The sequence below is a fragment of the Heterocephalus glaber genome, unplaced genomic scaffold (genome assembly GCF_053883595.1).
Source record: "Heterocephalus glaber isolate CG9 unplaced genomic scaffold, H.glaber_assembly_v1.0 deba00000347, whole genome shotgun sequence".
Lineage (NCBI taxonomy): Eukaryota > Metazoa > Chordata > Mammalia > Rodentia > Bathyergidae > Heterocephalus > Heterocephalus glaber.
Window position 1 is genome coordinate 13804550 of NW_028258143.1, and position 17495 is coordinate 13822044.

The following is a 17495-nucleotide window of genomic DNA, read 5'->3' on the forward strand; positions in this document are numbered from 1 at the left end:
TTATCCCCATATGTGTTTGTAACAGCCTTCTAGGTATTACAGGCATAACAAGTTGCTCCAGAACCTGTGCTGGCCACCCAGCAGGAGGGGCGTGGGTGCATCCTGAGGCAGACATCACAGTGTCATTCCCCTAGGGCCTGTAGTACCAAGTCCATGAAATCTGACTCCTTGCTTGGTATTTGGGGCCATGAGTTCTTGCTAATCTTCCTTGGATCTTCAGAGCTAGATTCCCGTAGTTCTTTTTATTCCATGCTTTTTGTGGTGATCCTGACTGGAATTTTGAGTCCTGGGGTGGTTTACAAAGTCAATCTACTGTAAGCAGGGAAGACCCATCCTACATATAGAAGACTCAATTTCTTAATGGGCTTGAGGAGAATAGTCTTCATGTTATGATGCCTGAAATTCACTTCAAAATAGTTTAAAGCAGCATGGTTTTATGTATTTGCTAACAAGTTTAATAGTACCTAAAAGTCTTCAAATATCAAATATTTTTTGTGAAATTGCTGACTTTCTAGTTATCTTGATGAATGTTAGAAATGATCTCAGCAGTGAAGTTCAAGGTATTGGGTCTTTGGCATATAGGAATTAGTTACACATATTTTAGAAATATTCATCATTATTGTATGAACAGAGTTTTAGAATCTGACAAGGTCTGTGTCTTTCCCCTAGAGGGATGGCACCTGAATCTTAACTCCTGAGTCCTTTGCACAGACCTTGTAACAAAGAGTTTTCATTGTCTGATGCCAAATAAAGGAGAACCAAATCCTGTCTCTGGGCAGTTTGATGTCTGCCTCCAGTAAACCTTTCATGAAATGTGATAGGTGGGGCACTGCAAGAACAGAGATTCAGAATTTCCCTGAGCTTGTGCAACAGGTAATAAGGACCAGTTTTATACTTGTTTCCTAATACATGTTTATTTAATAAATGTTTACATATGTGTAGGGGAATTTGGTCTGGGGTTTGTTTTCATTCCAACTCAGTAGTAAGGTCAAATTTCTTCTTTAGAGGTCCTGTCATCTGCCAAAAAGAACATTTTATTTTTTTATGACCAAATTTGCTCAGGACTGTGTGTTAGTCAGCTTTCCAACACTGTGATGAAATACCTGAGAATATCAACTTAAAGGAGGAAAGGTTTATTTGGGCTTATAGTTTCAGTGGTTTCACTCCAGAGTTGGTAGGTTTCATTGTTTCTGGGCTGGTAGTGAGGCAGAACATTATGGCAAAGGGGGACTGGTAGAACAAAGCTGCTCATGGCAGAGAGAGCATGCAAGAGAAAGGAGTTTGAGATAAAATATAGTCCTCAAGAGCATGGTCCCAGGATCTACTCCCTTCAGTTAAGCCCACCCCCAAGTTTTCATCACCTCCTAAAAGACCATCAAATTATGAACCTATCAATAGATTACTCCATTGATGAAGTCAGAGCCTTTATGAGTCAAATATGTCTCAGACTCCTCACTTCTGAACATTGGCACCAGCCTTCAACACATAAGTCTTTGGGGGACATTTCAAAGCTAGGCCATAACAGATTGGAGAACTTCAGCTCTCTGGCAAACTTGCTTTCAAGACAAATTCTACATACCAGTTTCTGCTGTGGTAGTATTCCAGAAGAAAATGCAGTGACTTATAATGACCAATTTATTTCTCAGTGACGGCTTTTCTGCTATGGTTCTGTTAGGTCCCTGCTGGCCATGTTGCCAGGCTAGGATGGAGTGTGGTCTGCATCCCTGATCTCCTTCCAGAGGCCAGACTCCCTATCAACTCCTTCTGGCTCCTGGGTGGCATGTCATTCTCATGGGGGAAGCAGAACCACAGAGGGGCAAACAGAAAGGCTCTGCTTGGAACTGACACACTGTTGTGTCTGCCCATGTATCTCTGGTCCACCAGTTCTATAGCCAATCCGAAAGTCCCTGGGGTGGGAGGAACTGCATACTTCTTCCACCTGCAGGGGTGGAAAGGCGAGGGAAATTGTGAACTGATTGTGTAGTTGATCATTCCAAGTCAAACAGGGACTTCTGGTGTCCCCAGCCACCAAGGTGGTTTCAACTCTTCAGTTCCTAAAGCATTAACTAAATGTGAATTGCTCTACACATCTGAGATGGTAGTAAGTCAGAAATACAGAAGGAATAGGACTTGATGTTGACAATTTTATAGTATCAGACAGGAGAAATTATTTCTGCCTCATCTTTATTCACTTTTTTCTTCCTTTTCCCAAACATCTCTAAAATCAAGCTCACTTGTATATGTGAAATGGATTTGTTCTTATTATAGCTCGATAATAGATTTCCCTTCATTGTTTTGTATGATTTAAAGTTTACAAAATGCTTGTATTTCAGTTGTAATGTTTGTTATATTTTGCACATGGCACTTATTTGCTCAAGATAGTGTCGGTGTGACACAGTTTTCAAAATAGCCGGGGAGTTTGGGAGACACTCTTTCATGGCATTGGACTCTAAACAGATCCCAGGGCTCAGCTTGTTAAGTGATGTCAGAGTCACTGCATGTGGAGAGGTGCATAAAATAGAATTTTCCCTCACTCCCAACCCCATCACCCACCCACCCCCATGTTAGTCTTCTTTCCAGGCTTGCTTAATTGTTTTAAATGCAGTGGTAAGTGGATTACTCTTAAATGGAAGCCAATGGACTGGAAATCACTCAAAAATTTAAAAGAAGGGAACAGGAGGAACTAGAATTAGTTTGGTTTCTCTATTTCTGTTGTGTAAAGACAAGCCCTAAAAGAAAACAACACAGTTATCCTGAGAGCCAATAATTTCATTCTTCTAAGAAAACATGAAAATCTTCCATGATCCACATGTAAACAATAGAACCTCATTTCTTGCAAGCTTGGGCGAAATTCCTGGAACCCTAATTCATCATAAGTTTCTATGAGCTTCAGGGTGGGGGGGACATGTATGAGTTCACCTTTTTGGCAGGACATATATGGTCAGGGAGAACCATAAGATGCAAATATTTCTCACCTAAAAGAGTGTTTCCCCATGTGTGATGAATAAACTTAATTGTCAATTTGGCTTGGAAGCTGCCTGGGGAATTAGTACACTACTGGGTGTGCCTGGATAGGTCACTAAAGTGTGACCTTGGGTACTGTATTTGAGCCCTGGCCTTTCCTCTGGCACTGTTCTTCTGCTCAGTTTCCCAGCTGCCAAGAATTAAGCAGGTTTGCTCTTTCATGCCCTTCTGTTATGATGTTGCTGTCTTGGACTCAGCTGACTGTGGCTTGAATCTCCTGAAACTGAGCCAAGTTAAACCTCTCCTTCTTTAATTTACAGGTGTCTGGCTTGTATTTTGCTTTAGCTGTGGGAAAGCTGACTAATACAACATGCTTTCTGTGGTGGATCTGAGACCTAGAAAAGCTCAAAGGCATTGTCAGAAAGGCTAGATTTGTACTAAAAGCTCTACTGATTGAAGTCTCCCTTAATGGAAATTGGGGAGAGGGAAGTTTAGGCTTCACAGAAATAATGCATATCCCCCTGGAAGACAGGACAACATGGTGCTAGAATTTGGATTTTATTTCTTTGCCTTAAGAGGAACTAAAGTCTGGCTGGAGTCAGCATTTTCTAGAATACAACTGCATAGTTGGCATCTTCATGAATCTGAAAGAATTGAAGTTACACAGCAGAAAGCTGCACTTGCATTCCTACCTTAGATAGATTCCCAACTTTCATATTTTATTAACCTAATTAATCATTAACTTCTTTTTCCTTAAGCTTTTTCCTCTCTTTCAGTTTCTTTCCTTTCTGTCTTTTCTTTTGTTTGTTTTAACAAATTGGTGATATACCAAGAGTGAATGAGACAGGTCCAGCCTTGATCAAAACTACAAAAAGGGGATGTTGGATTCTGAAGCCCTCCCGCTTCCCTTTCTTTCCTCTTGTGTTACATTTTTGGTCTCTTTTCACCTCCAGGCATCCATGTCTCATGCTTAATTCTTAATTCTAGTTCTCCAAGAAACCCCTTACCCCTCTAATCCATCTCTGCATGTATTTTCTCACATTTATCCTTCTCTAAAAGCACTCTCAAAAACTCACTAAGTGAGTCCTTGTTTTAGTGAAAATCAACGGCACTAAATGAAGGAAAATTGTTTGTAGTCATCTGGGAATTGAGAGACTATCAATCTGTATCAATACTCAAATAAAACTGGCTAAAAGCCTCTCTTCCTCCAATGGGTCTATGGTAGTTTCTGACTTGAGATGCTGATTTGATTGATTGATAAGAAGTTGGGCTATGTGAAGAACCAACAGAAGGAAAAAGATGACAGGCTGGATCTTAATTGAGGGTGTTTTATAAAAGCAGTGGGTCTTCATTTTAGAGATTAGACAGACCTATAAATTATTCTTTAGAATTTTGAATGCTGTCAAAAAACTGATTCCCTATGATTTCTTTGCCAAGAAAGGACATCTTAAGAAAACACTGGCCCTAATTCATTCATTCATTCATTCAGCAAGTATGTACCAAGCACCTACTGGATCTGGTTCTGTGGTAAGTGCCAGGCCATGGTGTTGAGGAAGAGGTTGGTGATTTCTGTGGGAAGCCAGTAGAAACTGTATGATAAAGATAGTAACAACAAGGGTGTTATCAAGGAGCCAGGGCTTTAAGGATGTTCAACAGGTACAGTTCAGGTGGAGGGAAGAGTAAGTGTAGAATCTCTGAGGTGGGACAAAGCCTGGCATGGCTGAGGAACAGATACCAGTATAGCTGGAATGTAACCAAAACAAAGATATTAACAAGATATGAAGTCTGAAATTCAGTCAGTCCTTCATATTTGCAGGTTCCATTTTTGCATATTTGCCTACTTACCAAAATGTATTTGTAACCCAAAGTCAATCATCATAATGCCTATCAGGTACAGGAATGCCCAGAGTAGCAAAACACTTGAAATCTCCTGATGTCCACTTTCTCGGCTAAAATTCAAGGAGGTGATGCTGTGCCTTCTTGTTTCAGCTCTCATACTGGGAAGGAGTTAAGGCTCCTTTTCACAGTCTACTTAGTGCCACGTTTTTCACATTTTTGTACTTTTTGTTAGCATTGTCGCTATTTGAAATGCCCCAAAGCATAGAGCTAAAGTACTTCTGTTCAGTGTTTCTAAGCTCAAGAATGCTATGTTCTGCCTTGTGTTGAAAATACGTGTGTTAGATAAGCTTTGATCAGACTCAAGTTACAGTGCTGTTAGCCATGAGTTCAATGCTAATTAATCAACATTATAATTCAATAGCGTGTCTTTGAGCAGAGGCCCACATAAAACAAACTTATGTGTTGATTAGTTGATGAATATGTTATGACCAGAGGTTCTTAGGAACCTAACCCTGTATGTCTCCTAAGAGCAATGGTTCAGGATTAGCTGTTTCGGTGTGGGAAGTTTATGGAATACAACTTCATAAATAATGAGAATCAGAATTATAGAAATGGTCAGGTTATGTTTGGCTTCATGTGCCTTGCTAGAGAGTTTGGATCTAGGTTTGGCAGTAAGCCCAGAAGACTGGAGGAGAAGAAAGGGAGGGAGATACATGACTTCCTTACACATCTACCTGATGACTTAATGCTGGTGGACAATTAACAAAAAAAGGACAAGTTGGAAATCATTTCTGCAATTGAGGGGTGAAAACAGTGGTTGAAGAAATGACAGCAAGAGGACTATCTGCTAGTATCATTTGATAAAAGAGATGACATATTAAAGTCACAAAATCAAAAGGAAAGGATAGCAATTTGTTAGAAAGAAGAGTAGATAAACCTCTCCTGGCATAATACAAGCAAAAAGAGGTATAGGTTTTCTTCTTTTAAATGAATAATGTAATAAAATTTCTTTTCATAATATCATTTTGCATATAAGTATTTTCTTGATATGCATTACTCAATTTAGGCCTTCGTTATTTCAAAGGTTCAATAGAACAAGAAGCCCAAACGTACATTTTCCTTCTTATCATGGTCAAAATATAGTTTTAGGTAAATACATTGACAAAACTGAAAGCCAGTCTCTTACTTTATTCAATTCAGAATACTCTGGGGGAGGTTAAGGAAACTGAGACACAATAGGTGGGTACCTGGGCCTAGAGAAAGCAGGATTCAGGATGACTGGGCATGCAGGGTGAGTCAAGGGGCCGTGGAGACTGAGCTGGTCAACTTATGGGCAGTGGCTGAGGCCTATCGTAGGGCAGTCAGAGGCTCAAGTGTGACTGATGAAATCTCACTCACACACACATGTGCACACACACACACATACACATTCACAATAACAGCCTGCACCTAACTTCAAGCCAGATGTGACAGCCCCAATATTTGGAAACGTCAGTTCAATAGTTCACTTTCTTCATCCTCTAAAAGAGGTGTAAAAATGCACTGAAATGATGCTGGGCCTCTTTGTTTCCTTCTCCTAGGCAGGGAACTTGGAACTGGTCAAAGTGATGGAGGAAGAATACTTGGAGCACAGCAGAGTCACACATTTTTCAGAGCAGAATTTTGAAACAGGGTGATGGGAGGGGTCACAGTAACTGAAGTGGTTTGCATCATCAGGCTTTTGAAGAGTTCAAAGCTGGTGTCAGCCTGGAATCCTTAGAATTATATCAATATATGGACTCTTCTAAAACCTAAGCTATTTCACATGGATGTGAAATATACTCATTTGAACCAAGAGGCTGGTGTTAAACACTAGACGTCCAGATTTTTAAAAACTCAATAAAACGTTGGTGTTAGACTAAATATGTTTGGTAACACATAGGAGCAATAACTTACAACATGATGTGGTCATGAATATCCGCCACAGGCCATTTACTATACTTTTATGAGGTGCTAGCTAAAATAATTTAATTAAAGCAATTTCTGTATTTTTTAATACTGTGGAAATACCAATTGTCACTAATAATCAGTGATGCATGGCATTTTAATTATCCATTAACCATTTCCTTTATAAAGTGAATGCCTCAATCTTAATGAATTTAGTTTTATAGCATTTGTTTTAGAAATGAATTTTTGTGAACTGATTTTATAGTTATGACCTAGGACTTTCTTAGCAGTTGGAAGCATAACCAACACATCATACTGTTTTTGTGGTATGATTTCTTTTTTTCAAAGCCATGCAAAGATAAATGGTATACTACCTTGGGCTGGGACTCTTTCTCCACTGCAACAAAAAACTTAACCACTCCATTACTTCCACAGTTAGATAAAAAATTTCTGTTCCTCAAAACTCACTAGAAATTGTTGGTAGGTAGGTAAATCAGGCCAGGTGGGTAAATCATATTATGCTATAATTTGAATCTGGAATGTACCCTATAGCCCCATATGTTAAAAACTTGGTCTTCGGGTTCATGCTATGGGAAGGTGGAGAAAAGCTTTAAGAGGTCATAGGTCATTAGGAAGTGCCTTCAAAGGGGACTCTGGTCTCTTTCTCTTTCTCTCTTCACTTCCCAGCAATCATTAGATAATCAGCTTCCTCCACCTTGCACTCCTGCATGATGCATACTGTCTCAACATAGGGCCAAGAGCAATGGGTCCAGCCATCCATAGACTGAAACCTCCAAAAATGTGGGCCAACATAAACCTTTCTTCTTTTTGAGTTGATAGATTTAGGTATTTTTGTCACAGTAATGGAAAGCTGACTACCACATACAGTAGTTAAAATATTGTCAAATATGACCTCTAAATTTTCTCTGATTGTGCAACTTTCCTATCTGCCTAACCTGAAAGGAAGTAAATTTTCTCCATCAGTTACCGGATCTATCTGTTTGCCTATGTCTGATTCAAGCTCCTTCCCTTTTCCTCTTAACTCCTGAGACATATGGTCAGAGTTCCTTTGTCATGAGACTTTTCTGAATCTGCTTCTGTGTCATTAGTGGGCTTGTATGAACAGTGCTCATCTTTGCCAAAACTACAAATTGTACCTGTCTTCTTCACTACTTAAACCTTTTAAGTATCTTGGATTTTTTTCTTTTCTACCATATATCCAAGAAACCTCCTGGATTAAATACTAAAACTGCTCACAGATTATTAATTTAGAAAGACATAGAATTTTAAATTGTATCTGAAGGAACTTTACAGATGACTATGCAGGCTAACAGGATGGTACTCCCCCTGCAAGGGTACCAAGGATCTCATAGTTTTATTTCTAAGATTTAATCTTGAGAGATCATGGAAGGCAGGTTTGGAAACCATGAGTAGATGAGACTAGCTCAGTTGACCCACAAAAAAAGTGACTAAAGAAGCAGTTGGAAGTGCAAGGCCATCCTTTCCATGCTGTGGAGTTTAGTAAACTTTACTCCATGGCTAGTGGAAAATAATGAAAGTAAAAAGGAAGGGAGGAAGTTCTTATAAAATCTCTTGTTGGAGCTGGAAAACCAGGGTGAGGGGAAAATGTGACTTAAGCAACAATTTAAGCACTGCCCTTTCTCCTCCTTGAGAGAAATGCCTGCTGTTGTCCTCACCTTCATTTGGATGATACTTTATCACTCAGTGCCCCTCTCCAGCTTTAGTTCCAACTTCCTAATAGAACCTACCCTTATGTCCCAATCAACCTGTCTCAGTCCTCAGTTCTAAACCTTCCCCATTCTGGTCCATCTTCTCCCATAAAATTCCAGTGCTGATTTCTACCCTAGACCAACACTCAGCTCAAATTCCAAATTCCTTTGGTTCTATTACTAGTTTATCTTACCAAATACTTCCCATATACATGCACATCAAATGCCTACTATCCTATTAGCCAACAGTGGCACCAGACTTCAATATTAATCTGTAATCAACCAAATCCAGGTGTCTCTGAGCTAACCAGACATGAAGCCTCTTTGTGGGGTGCAGCAAGCCAGGGCTGTCACCTCCTACATCACAGAAAGTACCCCTCTGTTTCCACATGGAGACAAAGAATTCAGCTCCCACAGTGACTGTCTTGTGTTAGTCAATAGCAGAACAAGATATAATGGAGAGTTGTGGTTTGCTGGCCCCATTTGTGGTGTAGATTATTTTGTGGAATATATCTGTAAATCCAATCTTCTTTAGGCCCTCTTGAATTCATGGTTGTATTAGTTAAAATTAGGGTAGAACTGTCATTTTCTTTATTTAAAATATGGCAAATATAGAAAGAACAAATAAGCATACATTGAACAACAAGTTATTATATACTATTATGTAATAATCTGTCCAGCATTGTTCCAGATATTAGGATCACACATAATATAAACTTCCAGAGCTAATCACTTTTAACATGGTGTGTTTTTTCTGTAGATGTTTATGCATATTTTTCTGTCATTGAGGTTGTACTGTCAGTTAATTTCCTGATCTATCACTTAACCTTATTTCATAATTATTTTGTATGACTAAACTATATTCATATACATCATTTTTAACAACTGCAAAATATGCTAGAATAGGTGTAGTCAGTTGTTCTCCTGAACATTTAACTGTCTTCTGAATTTGATGAGGCTGCTTTTCTTATCTACAATTGCTAATTGTGTTTGTTGGTTCCTCTGGTGGCTAGGCCGCTTCCAAAGCTCTGTAAGGGCCCACCAAGAGTCACCTCATTAGCATCATCTCAGGTATAGTTAGTAAAGGGCTTCTTGTGAAAATTAAAGATGCTGCTTTCACTTCTTGCAATAAATGTTCAAGAGTTTTAGAAGCTCTTTCAGGACCCAGGAACAAAGACCAAACATGTATTTCTTTATTAAATCACAGTATCATAGGGAAAAAAATCAGTATTTCATGTATGGGCCGTAAACAGTGTAAATGAAAAAAATAAATGGATCATTGTATTAGTTTTCTAGGGCTGCCAAAACAAATTACCACAAGTTTAGTGGCTTAAAACAACAGAAATTTTTCTCTCAGTTCTGGAGCCCAGATGTCTGAAATCAGGCAGGGCTTTGCTCCTTCTGAGGGCTACAGGGGAGACTCCTTCCTTGCTCTTGCAGCTTCTGTCTGGTGGCACCTGGCATTCTTGGCTTGTGGATAACTCCAGTCCCTGCCTCTATCTTCACATGGTCTTCTCCTTCTACCTTCTCTTACCATCTCTTACCTCTTTGTGTCTCAAATAAGGACACTCGTTGATGGATCGTGGCCCAACAGATAATATGGTATGCGCTCATCTGGATACCCTTAATTAAACTCTCAATGACCTTTCTTCTGCATAAGGACATATTCACAAGTTCCAGGAGCTTGGACTTGGGCATATCTTTTGGAAACCATTCATTCCCATGACAATCACAGGTGCAAAACACTAAACTTCAGCTGTTGTTCCAGGGAGGAACAAAATCTAGAGGAAGCTAGATTTTGAAAGAATGAAAATTGCAATCACCATTAATCCCACACTATTTTATGTGTGAATTTATAAAAGAAAAGATAGATGTCTGCAATGTGGAAAAAAGGTGTATAGGGGATAGAGGGTATTAGGATACTTAGAACCAAAAGTAAATTTACAATATTTAATGCTGCAGAAAGAAGATTGAGATTAAAATGGAAATACTTTTGTTTGCCAAAAAGTATGTTTTTGCAGACATGTAGCATTACAGACCAGCTTTATATATTTATGTAGCAATTTAATAGGAGCCAAAAATGTGGTCAATATCAATGGAACTTTTCTGTTTTAAATTGGCATGAATTTATGTGTAAACTGACCAGTTTTCACAGTTACTTAAGTATATTTAAATTGGGAGAACTACTGAGACCCCTAAGTCCCCCCTTTTTTATTCATTTTAACTCACAAAAGTCTATCTGTACTATGCTATGTACTCAGAAATGGAGCCCACACCAGTTACTTGAAATGTGATGAATGAGTCGAGTTAATTTTTCTGCACATTTTTCTAAATATTATTGAAGGTTTCACACTGTCCCTTTTAATAATCTGTTAAAGGTGCTCTTATTGAAAGAGATTCCTCTTTAGTGGAAACATTAGGCAGGGGTAGTTTAAAATCTCATATAAAATACCAAAAAAGAAAAACATCCTCAATCAGGTTTTTCCAATTTGAATTCTTGCCTATCAAAAGATAGAGAATCTTAAAACTCTTTTTTCCATAACTGTCCCTGATCACCCCACCTTCAGCTCTGCAATGATGGCTATTTTAGTTTCTTTTGTTTTTATTAAATCTGAGAGTCACTGAGTCATTCTTTATCTGTGGAATAAATGGACATTTTCTGATTGGCAGAGTCTTCCATAACCCAATTCATTCTTCTCCCCTGAAGATACCATACTTCTTCCTGCCCCAAAGCCCTCACTACCTCTTAGTCTGACTCCTTCTCTGCCTGATATTCCTATAGCATTTGTTGCAAAGCTGTGTTGTTCAAAGCAGAATCTCATAAGCCTGGCTCAACTGAAATGTGAGTCCATGCTGTCTCCAGACTCCTGGGATTCCTCCAAAATACTTCACCTCAAAGAAACTGACCATCTGTGGAGTCCTCCGGTACCTGGGAGGCTTTTGATACTTCTCTGTGTTCTATGTCTGACTTTTTTTTTTATCTTTACCTCTTTGTTTTTCTTGAAAGTTTTCTTTTGTCTCTTAAAGTAGCCTCTTCGTCATTGTCTGTGATACCAATTCCAAGTCCAACTATATATAACTTCACCCATGTCCACACCCTGTTGCCCACTGCCTTTGATAGGCTGAGTTTGGGCAGGGGTCCAAACTTGTCCCACCACTCAGCTGAGGAGTGCTCCTCAGCTGGCTTCAGAAAGTGGTGAACTTTTGTTGCCTTTTACTCTCCATTCTGCTTCTCACATATTCTCCATCTGCTGACTTTCCTTCCAATCACCCCATAAATCTTTCTACAAAGATGTCAGTGTAGATGTATCACACGATTTTGCCACTTTTGAAATTTTAGTATTTGCTGATGTTATGCTGCTTAACTAGAATAATCATTTGTTAAAACAAACACATTTTCTTCTATTTCTTATGCTCATTAAAATTGTTAAATAGATTCTCACTGATGGTATTGATCATTGTTATTGATCAGATTACTATCCTGCATTGAAACAAAAAGTTTTTCTCCATGATCTGCACAGAGAGGAGGAATACTCTCTGATATACAGTAGGACTTGGCAGAAGATCCCCTTCAGTAAACTCTTCACATTACTAATGCTAGAAATTGCATAGTGCTCACTTCCTTTGGTTCACACTCCTTGCCTGAAAATCTCCTGTGAGCAATCACATATAAGATTTATCAGATGCAAGGCTTATGCTAGCCTATGAAATGCCTTCATGCAAATTAGATAAAATACTTCTTATATAGATTAAAGCATTATTGTAATGCATAGATGTTTGTTAGAACAGACCTTACAGCCACCTGATAAAAAATTATCATAGTAAATATAAAAACCATCCTGTGTGTATTGGGCTACTCTGTGCAGTCTAAAACCTTCCCCATATTACCCAGCAGCCCTGAAACAAATTAATTCAAAATATGTATCTTTCCTGGAAGCACATTTTGAGAATGAGGATAGGAGCAGGAACAAGAATATCAAAGTTATCAGTGAGTATCAAGGTTAGTGAGGAAGAAGAGATTGATAAACAGGAGTATCCAAGTAATCAGCAGATATTAAGGTTAGTGAGAAAGAAGAAACTGAAAAACAATTTCACAGTTTTATTAAATTCTCATTGCATTACACAGGGAAGGTACTTAACACAAAGATTATCTTTCAAAATATTTTAAAATATAATAAATTTTTCTTCCTAAGTGCTTGCAATCAAATAGACAGATATACAGAAATATGGAAAGATTCCACAAAAAGGAGTCATATTAATTGATTTCTATTGGTCTGGGTAAACAGCCATAAACAAAACAAAACAAAACAAAAAGCTTTTGTATTATGTGTAGAGGGGGTGGTTAGAGTATTAAACAGAGACATTTGAGACATTGTTTTGAATTTTCTTTTTTGGAATAAGGAAGTAAGAAAAGAATTTTTTGTGTGTGTGTGCTGTGGTGTATTAGAAGAGAGATCAGACCCAATATGGGTCATTCAAGCAGGGTGTAGTTACTGGTAATTTGCTGTGTGCAATCTCCCCCTTCTTTCTTACAGGAGTTGCTTTCTCCATGTAGTCTTCTTGCCATTCTGCATGATAGGGATTTTATCTCTGTCTTGCACAGTAGGGAACTTCAAACCAAATGGCAGATCCAAATTTCAAGCTAAGCTTATCTGACTACAACCTGTGTCCCTCCCATTATAATTGATGTTCCATAGTCTCAGTCAAAGAATAAGGCAAAGATATCACTGTGTTGTTTCAGTTGTGTCACTTTAAAATTCATGCTTAATCCCAATCTTTCAGGATGTGATCTTGTTTGTATGTATGATCTTTATCAAGTTTAAATAAGGTGCTGACGGTAAGCCCTAATCCAGTATGATACATGTCCTTATGAAGAGGAAAATTTGAACACTGTAAGATATACACAGGAAGAATACTACGGGAAAATTAAAGAAGACATTAGTGTGAATCTTCTACAAGTCAAGGAATACCAAAGATTGCTAACAAAGCCATTACAAGTTAGAAGAGAGTAAGGAAACCAATTTTGCTTCATTTTTCTCATGAGGAACCATCCTTGTAGATGCCTTGGTTTTGGATTTCTGGCTTCAAAGTGAGACAATAGATTTCTGTTGTTTAAACCACTATGTGGTGCTTGATTAGGGCAGCCCTAGAAAACTAATATACTATATGTATGAACTCCTGTGGTTAGAAGCCAAGGATAAATGCCCTGAATTCCATGCTGGGTGTTTTAATGCATGTGAGAAGCATTTAGGAGCCAGTATGGGTTTTGAAAAAGAAAAGGCTCAGGGTGCGGTAAGTGATTTTCATTTGATGAACTCCAGCTGGGGTCAGCTTGGCTAGGAGACCTGAGCCCAGGTACTATAAATGGAGATTCTGCAAATTTAAAAAGCCCTAGCAGTGTTCATTTAGGTGGAGTTTTGCTTTATGCTCACTAATTTTGTGTATACCTATATTTAAATAAATAAAATTCATTGAATTTTACTTTGATTTACTGTCCAAGGAGAGTTTTATGACATTTCTCAGCTTGCCAACTTTGCTGGCCCTATCTGTTGGGTTTTTCATGTCTTGGTGATTGAGTGCCTTCTCCATGTTATTCTCACAGGCAGTTGATGGTAAAATTGAAAGAGAGTGAAAATGTGAGGGACATAGGGAGAGAGATTTGCAAAAATAGTATATTTGGATGGGGGAGTGTTATGTACATCCTTGTTATATATGTGACAGTTGGAGTTGGGGGAGAACAGAAGATATTTGGATTAAAATAGAGTAATTTTCTAGAAACTAATACAAACTACTACATGATATTGTGATAATTCCAAGAAGTCATTAAAATATTTAAATATAATTACCATAGGAATAGTCTTCCTCCTGGATGTTAATCACAAGCCCAAATGATAACTCTTTGCTATGAAAACCTTACTTGGTCTATCTGTTCTGACCCAAACAAGCCTTTGGATATTTTGTGTTCAAGCAAATCTTCAATCTCAGCCATTATCTTTGAGCAGAAGTATGTCCCTTAGAGTGTTGAAGACAGTTTCTGTGTGACTAGAAATTTATGGAGGGCATTGAATTTGTTACGTAATTTCTCCAGATCATCTGCTTCTCACAGATGGAACGGGCCCAAGGGAAAGAGGCTTGCAAGCTGCTCCCCCATTCCTCAGCCTGGGGTCCCTCCTGGACCCTTTAGAAAGCTTTCATGTTGGAGTCTGAGCTGTTGGTTTAAGTAAGAAATGCTCTTCCTATCTGGATTAATGTTACATAAATTGTTAACTGGTTTGTCGAGGATGATGATGGAGGAATCTAGCATTTATTGAATATTTACTTTTGGCTGGCATACTGCAAACTGTATCCTTTATCTCACTTAATACTTCAAGGAGACTGGTAAGAATGTTCAGTCATATTATTTCAAGACCAGGTGAACAAATCTACCTTTTAAGTACTTCTGTCCACCGAGGCCTGCCAGACCTTGGATTATACATTTTTCACAATGATTTAAAGCTTTGATCCTAATCTCCCTTAGCCTGCCACTGAGACCAAAGATTTTTACTTTTGTTACCTTGCTGGTGACTTGTCTTTTCCCTCATAGGTCCTAATTCAATTCCATGTCTTTTGAGAGTTAGCCAACAAAAGGATATGTGGGATTTCTTTTTAAAGAAGCATCACTGTTGACTGATTCATTCTTTTGCAAGATTTGATTAATAATTTCCAAATCCATGCTGAACGGTTTTAATATTTCTTGCTCACTTTGCCACACAGAAAATTTTTGAAACAAATACTATAATTCTGACTTTAGTCTTTAAAATTTTACAGAGCACCATATTCCTTCTGGCTATAGGTCCTTTAACCTAGAAGCCACTACAGACTACTACATGACCCACCCCTACTGCTTCCTCCTTCATCTGACTGATGCATATCCATTCTTAGCTCTTCTGGGTGGGCCAATCTCCTCAGATAGTTTGCCTTGACCATTGCATCTGAGTTGAGTCTGCTTGATGTTCTCATGCCTTTGACCTACAGTTGCCTGCTTTCACTATTTTGCAGTTGTACATTTCTGGTTTAGACACCTCTTACAGATATTTCAAGGGAAAGGACTAGTTTTCTTTCATTATTACCTAATAGAGTGTCTGGCTTCTGGAAATCAAGCCATAATATCTATTGAAAAAGTGAATGAATAATGTACATCTCCATTCTCACATGTGTGCCAAATAGCGTTATTGCTTATGTGAATCACCCATCTTGCAGGGAGCATTTCTGAAAAGAAGGTAAGGCTCCCATTTCTGTGTGTCCCGAGTTCCCAGGAAAAGGCCTGGTTATGTGAATGGTGGATAAAGAAGGGATAAATAAATGGGCATCAAGATCCCTAATATGAATCTCTTATATCATCTTTCACCACTGTTTCTCAGTAGTCACAAAACAGAAGGGAAAAAGGCACTGATGCTGTTTTGCTCCACAATTTCTTCCTATCACTGACTGCCTTCAGATGAACCATAGCCATTTTCCTTCCCAATACCAATGGCACCTTTGCTTTGCTTTTTAGATAGAGCAATGACTTAGAGAATAAAAAGACACTCATAGCGGGGAGGGTAAAGTTGTCGTTTATTAACTTCTACATATTCTGTTGGCTGGATTAGACAGAACTCTTTAAACAGGTGGTAGAAGTAGTATTTCCATAAAATTAGACCCATGGCTTTATAATGTATATCAGGGTGTAATGCTGCACTAAGTCAGTGTGAAGATGAATATAATTTATGTGTGGTTATAAACATCAGCGGTTCCCTGGATATTCTAGATCCATTTTATAGAGTTGAAACATGCTTGCTTTTTGTTTGTAATTAAAATTGGGAGAATTTTTATTAACTATTGCTCACACTTCAGTGATTCTCTGAATATTTCTAGGGCCTCTGGTGATGACTGCTAGGCAGGTGCAGATGAACGTGAAATAATGTGCATATATAAGCACATTTTTGATAACTGAAAGCTTTCGTGTGCTCAACTAAAGTTCAAACAACTTGGAACAAAAAGGCAGAACCCAAAAGTTCTCAAAATGCTGCTGGATGTAGGCTTTTGACAAGGTCAAACTGAGTTTATTACTTAATGGCTCAGTAGTTTCCCCTTGAATCTCTAATAAAATAAGCATAATGTATAATTTCCCCCTTGAAAGCTCTGTTCCCCTCATTCTCATCTCTGCTATAACATCTAAAAGTCTAGTTTCTTAGAAGGGCTGGTCGGTTTGAATGTGGGGCTGTCAGATGTGCCAGTGGAGGTGGTAGACCAAACCTAGTAGATGCCTGATCAGACAACCTGCTTTCTGTATTGAGGTGACCCCTAGATTCAGTTCTTTGCTCATAATTTTTCTGGAAAATAATCAATATGGATAGCTAATGGTCAGTTTTAGGCTCTTTTGCCTTCTAAAAGTACCATTTTACAGAAGCCTTTTGATTTAGTAATATAGGTGATTCCTTTATGTTCTTAGAACAGGGGAGCTACATCTTTCTTCATTTATTCCATAAACTTCAACCAAGTACACGAGAAGTTCCAGCTATTATTTTAGGTTCTGAAAATACAGAGAAATAAAAAATGATAACACTATAGACATAGTCATTTTTAAAGGAATTCACTATCTAATGGAGAATATAGAAACAAAGACACATAATCACATTTTTTTACCATGATCTTATGCATTTATTTAATGGCAATGCAAGTAGTCAGAGTGTGTGTGTATATGTATGGCAGGAGGTGAGTTTTCCAAAAGAGAAGACAACAGAAGCAAAGCCATAGTGGGGTTGGGGGTAAACAAGAGCCCAGCTCCAAAGGAGGTATATGCTGCTCTGTGTTACTGTGGCCTTGATGATATATTTTTTAATTCATTCTAGTTGGATCTGGAAGAACCAGATCTTGGAGGGCATTGTGTGCCAGTTTTGAGACCCTAATCTCACTTGTGAGTGACAGAAAACTTTAGCATGATTTCAGTTTCCCCTTGAGGCAGTTCGCTCTGGTGATCCTTCTAAAGATGAGCCTACAGCTGCAACACTGAAGGCA

General features: G+C 38.4%; 1 protein-coding gene across 10 annotated transcripts in view; it reads left to right on the plus strand.

Annotated features, from left to right (window-relative positions):
- The window catches only part of Nckap5 (NCK associated protein 5), a 915317-nt gene that overhangs the window by 153080 nt on the left and 744742 nt on the right, over positions 1 to 17495 (plus strand). The window lies entirely within an intron of this gene.